Below are 12,828 nucleotides of genomic sequence, written 5' to 3' on the forward strand. Positions count from 1 at the left end.
TCTTAAATATTTCAGCCAGATTCAGTCAGAAATAATTGCAAGTCGTATTAGGTATCGTTACAACAAAGAAAATTGATTTCATTTTTTTTTTTTTATGCAGAGTGTTCAATTAACCCTGGGAGAAATTTTAATGGGGGATTCTAGGGACCAAAATAAGTCGAAAATGAAGAATAACATTTTGTCGATTGAGGCTTCGTTTAAAAGTTATTAACAATTGTAACTGTAGTGGCGCGATGGGGACTCTCACGTTGCGCCACTGCAGTTTTAACTGTTAATAACTTTTGAACGAAGCCTCAATCGACAAATTACTATTCTTCATTTTCGTCTTATTTTGGCCCCCAGAATCCCCCATTAAAATTTCAAGTCAAAATCATTGCATCGGATAAAATCATAGCAATCAAATGCTAATTATATTTCTTTTTTCTGTTGCAGGTGAGTTGGTACATATTTCTGATCGATTCTTCGCGACTTTGCTATGGAAAGTAAGTACTACGATTTTTTTAACAACAAATATAAGTTCAATATTGCCTATTTCACAAAAATGCACTGTTTTTGATTATCAAATGCAGGTTAAAATCAATTTACATTCTTTTGGTGCATCTGAGCCAACAAAGTAATTATTCTTCGATGAATAAATCAACCAAATTAAATTTCAATTTAATAAACATGGATAATATACTTTTTACATATGAAATTATCGTGAAATAATTGTTTACACGAGTTTGATTCGAATGGAGCAGATGTGTTAGGTATTTATAGTAAAAAAAACATTGTAATGAGCGACTATTATCGGATATTTGGATGCAAATAGACGCAACGATTGTTAGCGTGCAGGTGCCCGAAGGTGTTGAGCAACGTTGCTTTTTGTATTTTTATACCACTTGCTTAACGAAAGAACAAACAATTTGCTTTCCGTTAAGCACTTTCTTCGGTTGATTGGCTTACGAGAGAACGGAGAGCTTAACACGATTATCTTTAACTTGGTCAAGGTTCTCCCCATGGTCCAAAGGAACTGTACCAGCTGATACACGATAAAAAATAAAATGAAAAAGCTATTTGCATGTTATTGTTTTTAGCTTTGTTGTCTATGTATTGTGGGATTTGATGAGGGAAAGAGATTATTTTTTATTTGAATTATATTTGATTTCGATAGAGTGTTCAGTTAACCCTGGGAGAAATTTTAGTAGGGGATTCTAGGGGCCAAAATAAGACGAAAATGAAGAATAGCAATTTGTTGATTGAGGCTTCGTTTAAAAGTTATTAACAATTGTATCTCTAGTGGCGCAACCTGAGAGTCCCCATCGCGCCATTAGAGACTCAACTGTTAATAACTTTTTAACGAAGCCTCAATCAACAAATTTCTATTCTTGATTTTCGTCTTATTTTGGCCCCTAGAATCTATCATTAAAATTTTTCCCCAGGGGGGTGGTCAAACACCCTGTATAGGGTGTATAGAGTGATCAGTCATCCCTGGGAAAAATTTTAATGGGGGATTCTAGGGGCCAAAATAAGACGAAAATCAAGAATACTAATTTGTTGATTGAAGCTTTGTTAAAAAGTTATTAACGTTTAAAGTTCCTGCTGTTTTGAATTTTTTTCTCGAAAATGCGTAGGATTTCGGGGGTATGTCTATTGACCAAAAATTATTGTAATAGACCCCTGCAATTGAATATAATTTTTCCAAAACGATTTGAAATTTTTTAATTTTGTTGACAAATTTCAGAACCTACTTGAATTTTTTTCTCGAAAATGGGTAGGATTTCGGGGGTACGTCTATTGACCAAAAATGATTGTAATTGATCCCTGCAATCAAAAATAATTTTTTTAGAACGATTTGAAATTTTTCAATTTCGTTGAAAAATTTCACACCTTCTCGAATTTTTTTCTCGAAAATGCATAGAATTTCGGGGGTATATATAATGACCAAAAATAATTGCAATCGACCCCTCCAACTAAATATAATTTTTCCAAAACGATTTGCAATTTTTAAATTTCGCCTAATAATTTCAGTACTTTCTCGAATTTTTTTCTCAAAAATGCATAGAATTTCGGGGGTACGTATAATAACCAAAAATAATTGTAATTGACCCTCCTATCTAAATATAATTTTTTTAGAACGATTTGAAATTTTTCAATTTCGCCTAAAAATTTCAATACTTTCTCAATTTTTTTTCTCAAAACTGGGTAAAATTTCGAATGTACATCTATTCACATAAAATAATTGCAATCGACTCCTCTACCAAAAAATAATTTTTCCAAAACGATTTGCAATTTTTAAATTTTGCCTAAAAATTTCAGTATTTTCTCGAATTTTTTTCTCAAAAATGCCTAGGATTTCGGGGGTATCTATAATGACCAAAAATAATTGTAATTGACCCTCCTATCTAAATATAATTTTTTTAGAACGATTTGAAATTTTTCAATTTCGCCTAAAAATTTCAATACTTTCTCAATTTTTTTTCTCAAAACTGGGTAAAATTTCGAATGTACATCTATTCACATAAAATAATTGCAATCGACTCCTCTACCAAAAAATAATTTTTCCAAAACGATTTGCAATTTTTAAATTTTGCCTAAAAATTTCAGTATTTTCTCGAATTTTTTTCTCAAAAATGCCTAGGATTTCGGGGGTATCTATAATGACCAAAAATAATTGTAATTGACCCCTCCAACTAAATATAATTTTTCCAAAACGATTTGAAATTTTTAAATTTCGCCTAAAAATTTCAGAACTTTCTCAATTTTTTTTCTCAAAAATGGTTAGAATTTCGAAGGACCCTCTATTCACCAAAAATAATTGCAATCGAGCCCTCTAAGAAAAAATAATTTTTCCCAAATCGATTTGCAATTTTCAAATTCAATTGTTAATAACTTTTAAACGAAGCCTCCATCAACAAATTAGTATTCTTCATTTTCGTCTTATTTTGGCCTCTAGAATCCCCCATTAAAATTCCCTGCATCTCCATACCCTCTACAATCAAAAAAATACCTCAATCTCAATTTTCAAATTCAATTGTTAATAACTTTTAAACGAAGCCTCAATCAACAAATTACTATTCTTAATTTTCATCTTATTTTAGCCTCCAAAATCCCCTCAGCATCACTATACCCTCCACAATCAAAAAAATACCCCAATTCCAATTTTCAAATTCAATTGTTAATAACTTTTAAACGAAGCCTCCATCAACAAATTACTATTCTCAATCTTCGTCTTATTTTAGCCTCCAAAATCCCCTCAGCATCACCATACCCTCCACAATAAAAAAAATACCCCAATTCCAATTTGCAAATTCAATTGTTAATAATTTTTAAACGAAGCCTCAATCAACAAATTACTATTCTTAATTTTCATCTTATTTTGGCCTCCAGAATCCCCCATTAAAATTCCCAGCATCTCCATACCCTCTACAAACGAAAAAAATACCCCAATTCCAATTTTCAAATTCAATTGTTAATAACTTTTAAACGAAGCCTCCATCAACAAATAACTATTCTTGCTCTTCGTCTTATTTTATCTTCCAAAATCCCCCATTAAAATTCCCAGCATCTCCATACCCTCTACAATCAAAAAAATAGCCCAATTCCAAATAACAGAAATCACTGTTTACAATCTGTTGACCTCTGCTATTATCATTCAATTGCTAGTTATTTCATGAAATCTTCCGTCGCAATGCAGTGGCCACGTACGTTGTCCTTGACAGTTCTCTCATTCTCCTTCCTCGTCTCGAGACAGCGTCTCTTTCCGCCTACACCTGATTGATCATCCTCTCGTTCCTCGTGAACGAGCATTATTTATAGCAGAATCAGTCGCCTCACTCTGACCGATCATGCACCCTCCACTGACCGCCATACTGTTCTCTGAATCCTCAAAAACACACACCAAATCAACACTATCATTATTTTGTAAACAAAAAGCCTCTTAAGCCCCTTTTCAGGTGCAAAAGTCTCATTTTTTATCTCATTAAACATCTATCATTCACCAAAAATATAATAACTATTATTTAAAATTCCCTGGACTTAACAAACCCCCAAATTTCAATAAATAAACCCTTTCTGTCTGACATGATTTTAACATATTTCAAAAATAATTTACAAAAAATGAAAATTGTACATTTGATCAGCCTCTGTTTAACCACATTTAAAATCGTATATATCAACTTTCGTTTTCACTTTTCTTGTTCAATATGCTTCACAACAGAGGCATTTAATTATGTTTGCCTTGTAGCAACATTGTCCTCAGTAAATTCCTGAATTATATACTCCACAGACATAATCCAAGCATTATCTAATTCCATGGCCATCGACATAGTTTCAAGATCAATAACAAAGCCCAGAACATCGATCGATACCACATACATTCTTCATCAACAACCATTTATAAAAATGTCTAACTCTTAAACTCGCGTTAACACGTTGACTGCCAGTTTAGAATCCTAAAATTGTTTACAAGACCGAAACCTTAATTTCAGTCAATTGTAAACTGCAACAACTTCTTTAAAATTTACGAAAGCTTACTGAACATTTATTTTCCATCAACGTTTCAACTTCAGTTCCACTGTTGAAAGCTCTGTGACCCACATATGGGTCACATGGCAGTGAGATTTTGAGCACTAGATTTCTTCGATACTTCGACTGTAACGTGACCCACATATGGGTCACATGGCAGTGAGATTTTGAGCACTGGATTTCTTCGATACTTCGACTGTCACGTGACCCACATGTGGGGCACGTGACAGTGAGATTTTGAGCACTGGATTTCTTTGATACTTCGACTGTCACGTGACCCACATATGGGTCACATGGCAGTGAGATTTTGAACACTAGATTTCTTCGATACTTCGACTGCCGCGTGACCCACATGTGGGTCACGTGGCAGTGAGATTTTGAGCACTAGATTTCTTCGATACTTCGACTGTCACGTGACCCACATATGGGTCACGGGGCAGTGAGATTTTGAGCACTAGATTTCTTCGATACTTCGACTGTCCCGTGACCCACATATGGGTCACGGGGCAGTGAGATTTTGAGCACTAGATTTCTTCGATACTTCGACTGACACGTGACCCACATGTGGGTCACGTGGCAGTGAGATTTTGAGCACTAGATTTCTTCGATACTTCGACTGTCACGTGACCCACATATGGGTCACATGGCAGTGAGATTTTGAGCACTGGATTTCTTCGATACTTCGACTGTCACGTGACCCACATATGACCGATCATGCACCCTCCACTGACCGCCATACTGTTCTCTGAATCCTCAAAAACACACCAAATCAACACTATCATTATTTTGTAAACAAAAAACCTCTTAAGCCCCTTTTCAGGTGCAAAAGTCTCATTTTTTATCTCATTAAACATCTATCATTCACTAAAAATATAATAACTATTATTTAAAATTCCCTGGACTTAACAGACCCCCAAATTTCACAGTAAAAAACACAGAAAAACAAACAATATTACCAAAATATTTCAGTGTCCATTTCTCTGGTTTTAATGATACAAAAAAGAAATGAGAAAACTTGGATTCAATGCTACACAAAAAACCAACAATTGATCTCGTATAAAATGGAATTTTTTAATAGAAAAACAGGGTTGTATTTTTATTTATGAAACTCAAAATGGACGAACAATGCCCAATTACTAGTTCAGTGTTAACTAGCCTGTTCCAAGGCCTCGGAAAGGTTTGAAAAGGTTCGATCTTCAGAAATCTCGCGTGTGAATTAGTTCGTCGCTTATTAGGCTTGAAAGGACTATTAACCCTGAAAATTCCGAGCTTTCACGGGCGAACAATGCCCGGTCTGATTGGTGCTTTAGAATTAGAACCCGAATACTGCATTGTGCAAGCGGACAGCTGCTGCAGCGGACATTTTCTCCCTCTCGCCGCGACTTCCTCTGCATTCACGCGCCGCCATCTTGGCTCGGCGTGTTGTGACTCTCTTTCGCCTTGGTAATTAAAACACTGGAATTTTAAACAAAAATTAAGTAATAAATAATTAATTAGAGACTTCAATATTATTGATTTCTGTAATTTTGGGGCAACTGAGGTTAAAATAGTGTTTTTATGGTTGATTTTAAATTGGGAAAATGGTGAAATTGTGAGATGTATTGAAAATTGGGGAAATTGATTTAAAAAGGGGTTTGAGTTTTGATTTTGGTGATTTTTCTCGCGAGTTTGGCGAGTTTTCTAGGGTCTGGTGGAGTGTGGAACATCCCTGAGGATCGAACGAGGGAGAAACCAGTTCTGGCGAAGAATGTAAACGGAATATCGCCGAGTCCTGTTAACCTTTCCTCGTCCTACTCACCTGTTCGCAAAAACGAACGATACTGTTGCTCTGACCTCTCTGTATATGCGTTTGAAATAACACATTCTCAATATTTATGCTTATGAGTGAGTTTGGATCGAGTTTGTGGCCATTTTGAATTGATCGGATTTTGAGTTGGAAATAATAGATAGGAATGTTTGCTATCTTGGAAGAAAATAGAGATATTTCTGATTTTATTGGGTAGGAATTGTGTGGATGATTTTAATTGTGATATTGATTTTTTTTTTTTTTTATAAGAATGTAAGTTTATATTTAATAAATTGTATTTGAATGTTAGAAGCAAATAATTTTGAATTTTTTTCTGGAAAGTGGCTAGGATTTTGGGGGTATGTGTAATGACCAAAAATTATTGGAATTGACCCCCCTAACGGAAAATAATTTTTCCAGAAGGATTTGAAATTTTTCAATTTCGTCCAAAAATTTCAGTATCTTCTCGAACTTTTTTCTCAAAAATGCGTACGATTTCGGGGGTATGTATAATAACCAAAAATGATAGCAATTGCCCACTGTAACTAAATATAATTTTTTTAATATGATTTGAAATTTTTCGATTTCATCTAAAAATTTCGCTATCTACTCGAATTTTTTTCTCAAAACTGGGTAGAATTTCGAATGTACGTGTAATCACCAAAAATGATTGCAATTAACCCTTCTAACAAAAAACAATTTTTCCATAACGATTTGCAATTTTTAAATTTAATTATTAACTTTTTAACAAAGCCTCCATCACCAAATTGGTATTCTCCACTTTCGTCTTATTTGGCCTCCAGAATCCCCCAATAAAACCTCCCCCAAGGATGACCAAACACCCTCTATAGATCCATTCTCTCACAGGCACGTGTCTGTTCAGTTTTAAATACCCTTCATCTTCAATCTCTCAAAAAACTGAAAAAATCCGCGGTCATATACTCAAAAATCACTCTGCATAGACCTTAGTCGCATTGCAGAACGCTCAACAGAACCCTCGAATCTCTCAATAAACCCTATAGTCCGTCCCAAACTATAGCAAGCTCATAAACTCTAGTGTGGTGTCAAAATTTACACGTTTCAACTCCCAAAACAACTGAATTACCAGAAAAACAAGTATCTAAGGGCCTCAAACCATAGTCAGGGCCGTACCAAAAATATTACATCTAGTGTCGCCATTTTGGAGGTATCGTAACATGTAAAGGTCTTAGTCAAGTCTTTAATATCTTAATTTACCTGCTTATATGCACCTAGAAAACGAAAAAAGAAAAATGACACAGAAAAACATTCAGAAAGGCACCCTCGAGCAATATGTACGGCCCTGAGTGCCCCCAGGAGTCGGTCCCCAACCCTCCAGACTTTACCACCTCGCTATATCGTGGTCCGTGCTATACACTCGGTCACAGAGTGCCACGCCTGCGTGCAGAGACTCTCCGCGAGCGTATGGTAACCTTCAAAGCTGGCAAGAGGACTCGAACGCGTCGAGAGAGCGCGCATGCGCTAGCGAGTAGGTGGCTAACCTTGACGCACACTCGCGCTGCAACGAGCCCGACACGCAACGCTCGATCTCGCGCCATATGGGCGGGTCAGAGCGCAAAAAATGGACGAACTCAAGTTTAGGATTCTCGAGAACCAAACGCATCAAAATAATCTTTACGACATTGGAACTGTTCTTAATGGCGCATTTGTGGTAATAGACGCGTTGTAATCGTCAATTAGAATCGTTGAACTCTAGATTTCGCTTGTTTTCCCGGTGTGAGACTCGCTGTGGAGGTCACCTAGTGGAGCCTCGCCGCGCGCGCAGTCTCTCCTCCCCGCCCGCGGTTCCCCCACGCGCGAGTGGTGGGGATGGGAGAGGGGCGGTCACTCTCCCGTCTCGGCCGTGCACTAGAACTTGACTCCTAAGCTTGACAGTGACGGCGCAAGCTCCGTCTGCGTCTCTCCGTTCCTCCTCGACGCGTTCTCTTCCTCCTTCCCTCTCTCTGTCGCTTCTAGCCTCCTCTCCAAGGCCTCGGTTGCATTTCTATCGTTCGACGTTTCTATCGATTACGACGTATGTACGACGTACATCGTTTGACCTGTGTTACGTGTTCGAAGTACTGCAAGTTCAGATCGCTTTCCAACTGTCCCTACTTTGAGGCTTTGTATGTACTTGAGAATCTTTGACCTGTATTTACTGCGCATTGCCAGTTGATATTTTTCATGAAGGTTCATTTGGGAATGTTTGTTTTGAAATAGAGATCGCAGGTGTTTGGGAACCTGGGGGACATTTTAATGGGGAGTTCTAGAGGCCAAAATGAGACGAATATCAAGAATATTAATTTGTTGATTGTTAATAATATTTAAAAATCCAAATATTATTTTTAAATGTATTCTCTATCGATAAATAAACCCTTTCTGTCTGACATGATTTTATCATATTTCAAAATTAATTTACAAAAAATGAAAATTGTACATTTGATCAGCCTCTGTTTAACAACATTTAAAATCGTATATATCAACTTTCGTTTTCACTTTTCTTTTTCAATATGCTTCACAATAGAGGCATTTAATTATGTTTGCTTGTAGCAACATTGTCCTCAGTAAATTCCTGAATTATATACTCCATACAGACATAATCCAAGCATTATCTAATTCCATGGCCATCGACATAGTTTCAAGATCAATAACAAAGCCCAGAATATCGATCCATCCCACATACATTCTTTATCAACAACCAGTTATAAAAATTTCTAACTCTTAAACTCGCGTTAACACGTTGACTGCCAGTTTAGAATCCTAAAATTGTTTACAAGACCAAAACCTTAATTTCAGTAAATTGTAAACTGCAACAACTTCTTTAAAATTTACGAAAGCTTACTGAACATTTATTTTCCATCAACGTTTCAACTTCAGTTCCACTGTTGAAAGCTCTGTGACCCACATATGGGGCACGTGACAGTGAGATTTTGAGCACTAGATTTCTTCGACACTTCGACTGTCACGTGACCCACATATGGGGCACGTGACAGTGAGATTTTGAGCACTAGATTTCTTCGACACTTCGACTGCCACGTGACCCACATATGGGGCACGTGACAGTGAGATTTTGAGCACTAGAGTTCTTCGATACTTCGACTGCCACGTGACCCACATATGGGGCACGGGCAGTGAGATTTTGAGCACTGGATTTCTTCGATACTTCGACTGCCACGTGACCCACATATGGGGCACGTGACAGTGAGATTTTGAACACTAGAGTTCTTCGATACTTCGACTGCCACGTGACCCACATATGGGGCACGTGACAGTGAGATTTTGAGCACTGGATTTCTTCGATACTTCGACTGTCACGTGACCCACATGTGGGTCACGTGGCAATGATATTTTAAGCACTAGAGTTCTTCGATACTTCGACTGCCACGTGACCCACATGTGGGTCACGTGACTGTGATATTTTGAGCACTAGATTTCTTCGATACTTCGACTGTCACGTGACCCATATGTGGGGCACGTGGCAGTGAGATTTTGAGCACTAGATTTCTGCGATACTTCGACTGTCACGTGACCCACATATGGGTCACGTGACAGTGAGATTTTGAGCACTAGATTTCTTCGATACTTCGACTGCCACGTGACCCACATGTGGGTCACGTGACTGTGATATTTTGAGCACTAGATTTCTACTCTGATACACCAACAAAATTAGGCATATATTTGTAACAATAACATTTTAAAGTAATTTACTATCGACGGTTGAAATCATCGTTTTAAACCGTTCATTTATTTCTATCTTTTCGCGAATTGAAGCCTCTTTCGTCCATTTATCTCACTCGAACACAAACGTAAAGTTCCAGTATTTTCGTGCGTTAAAAAAAGCATCGATATCCCAGCGTCGTATCTCCGTCGGAATAATACCGGTATCAAAATTCAACCGATATAAACGTCCTTGAGCGCGACTGGTCCAGGCTCCATTTCCCCCGCGAAGAAAAGCGCAAGTGGAGACGTATTCGTCAGTCGGCTGCACTCGTTCCCCCGCGTCCCTCGCCGCCCCTCGCGCGGCTCCGCCTCGTCCTTCACCTCCGCCGTCCCCCCGTCTCCCCCTCCGTCCACAGTGCCCCCACCTCGGTCCCCCGCCGGCTGCACGCTCCCATGCAGCGAGTCGGACCGGCCGGCAGTCGCCTCTAGCGCCGTGCATCTCCGAGTCAGTCAGTCATCGAGTCAGTCGACCGCGAGGTATCTCTTTTGCTCGCACCGCTTCCTCTGTTGGGATTTATTCGAGTGCTCTAGTCGCGTGCAATTCGGTCCGGAGAGCCGTGGCGCAGTGTAGGCCGCGTTCTGCGCGGGAGAGCACGCCGGAGCGATCGCTCGCGGAACGCGCTCGCCGAGAGTGACCAGAGTCGAATGGTATTCCGTCCGCGCGCGCCACGGCGAAGTGACCGCCTCTGGAATCCGAAATGATAGCGAGTGTTCCCTTTTTCCTCGGGAAATTCGGCTTTGTGTCGCTGTGTATCGAATGTGCAACAGTGAAGTTCAATGTCACGACGCTGACATGGTTATTGAGTGTGCAGTTTGAAAGTAGACGCTAAAAAGGAAGCTTTGATCACCTCTATGCAGAAATGGGAGTCTTCTAGGGAATTGGAATTGTATAAATAGGGGATTTAGAGTTTCGCGAATTGGGAACAAAAGGGAACGTTGTATGTATTTTGCTATATTTAGGATAGTTGAGTGGGAATGAAATTCTTTTAGGGATCTGGCCTCGATTACATTTATGATTTGCAGTCGCGAAAGTGCTTGCATCGACGGTAATGATGGCATCATTGCACGAAGTGAAAATATGAATATTTGGAATTGATTATGATCGCAATTGGAGGGGGAAATGAAGGAAATTTATATGGGGTGTTTGGTAAACAGTGGGGGGAATTTTAATGGGGGATTTTATCAAGAATAGCAATTTGTTGATGGAGGCTTCGTTAAATAGTTATTAACGATTAAGTTGAAAAATTTTTAATTGTTCTGGAAAAATTGTTTTTAGGTAGAGGGGGCAATTGCAATCATTTTTGGTGAATACACATACCTACGAAATTTTATTCATTTTTGAGAAAAAAATTCGAGAAGGTGTGAAATTTTTCGACGGGGAAAAAAAAATTTCAAATCGTTCTGGAAAAATTATATTTACTTACAGGGGTCATTTACGATCATTTTTGGTCATTAGACATACCCCCAAAATCTTACGCAGTTTCGAGAAAAAAATTCGAGAATGTGTGAAATTTTTCGACAGAAAAAAAAAATTTCAAATCGTTTTGGAAAAATTATTTTTGGTTAGAGGGGTCAATTAGAATAATTTTTGGTCCTTAGACATATCGTCGAAATCTTACCTACTTTCGAGAAAAAAAATCCAGAAGATACTGAAATTTTTAGACGAAATTAAAAAATTTCAAATCATATTAAAAAAATTATATTTAGTTGGAGGGATCAATTACAATTATTTTTGGTCATTATAGATACACCTGAAATCCTACGCATTTTCGAGAAAAAAATTGTTTATCGAAAATTTAATTTTTGGCCAGAAATGTCTTCCTGAATTTTCATGAAAATCTTTAAAACGGCATAACTACTGAATGGATTGGACGATTTTAATGTTTAAAAAAGCAAACAACGCGTATTTTAGTGGGGAATATATAGAAATTGTAAAAATATTCAAAAAGTTGATGCTTGACACCGCAAAATTAGAAAAACTACATAAAAATGGTCCTTTTTTCAAACAGCCATAACTCCTATAATAGTGAATATATTTAAATGAAACTTTTTTCTGAAGTAGAACTCATGAATACCTACAAAAAAGTATTAGACAACTTTTCTGTAGGGCGTTAAACAAATTTATTAAAAATGAAAATCAAATTTTTATGAAACATCGATAGGGGGATTGCCTAAATTTTTCAACGAAATTGAAAAGCTTCAAATCGTTCTGGAAAAATTATTTTTAGTTAGAAGGGTTAATTGCAATCATTTTTGGTCATTACACATACCCCCAAAATCCTACCCCCTTTCGAGAAAAAAATTCGAGAAGATACTGAAATTTTTGGACGAAATTAAAAAATTTCAAATCCTTCTGGAAAAATTATTTTCCGTTAGGGGGGTCAATTCCAATAATTTTTGGTCATTACACATACCCCCAAAATCCTACCCCCTTTCCAGAAAAAAATTCAAGAAGATACTGAAATTTTTAGACGAAATTAAAAAATTTCAAATCATACTAAAAAAATTATAATTATTTGGAGTGGTCAATTACAATCATTTTTGGTCATTACACATACCCCCGAAATCTTACCCACTTTCGAGAAAAAAATTCGAAAAGGTGCAAAATTTTTTGACGAAAAAAAAAAAATTCCAAATCATTCCAAAAAAAATACTTTCATCTGCGGGGGTCAATTACAGTCATTTTTGGTGAACATACATACCCCCAAAATCCTACTCATTTCCTAGAAAAAAATTCGAGAAACTATAAAATTTGTCAAAAAAAAAAAAATTTCAAATCATTCTAAAAAAAATACTGT

The 12,828-nt window shown here is 37.3% G+C and overlaps 1 protein-coding gene across 3 annotated transcripts in view; it reads left to right on the forward strand.

The window, feature by feature from the left end:
- Positions 1 to 12,828, forward strand: part of Usp (retinoid X receptor ultraspiracle) — a 79,649-nt gene that overhangs the window by 16,422 nt on the left and 50,399 nt on the right. For 2 of the 3 annotated variants that reach the window (XM_076780152.1, XM_076780153.1), the window contains exon 1: positions 10,471 to 10,968. The exons of the other annotated variant lie outside the window; for it this stretch is intronic. The gene's annotated coding sequence lies outside the window, so the exon portion shown is untranslated. Of the gene's footprint in view, positions 1 to 10,470; positions 10,969 to 12,828 lie in introns of those variants that run through there. 3 annotated transcript variants of the gene reach the window in all.

The sequence above is a fragment of the Colletes latitarsis genome, chromosome 12 (assembly GCF_051014445.1).
Source record: "Colletes latitarsis isolate SP2378_abdomen chromosome 12, iyColLati1, whole genome shotgun sequence".
NCBI classification, from domain to species: Eukaryota; Metazoa; Arthropoda; class Insecta; order Hymenoptera; family Colletidae; genus Colletes; species Colletes latitarsis.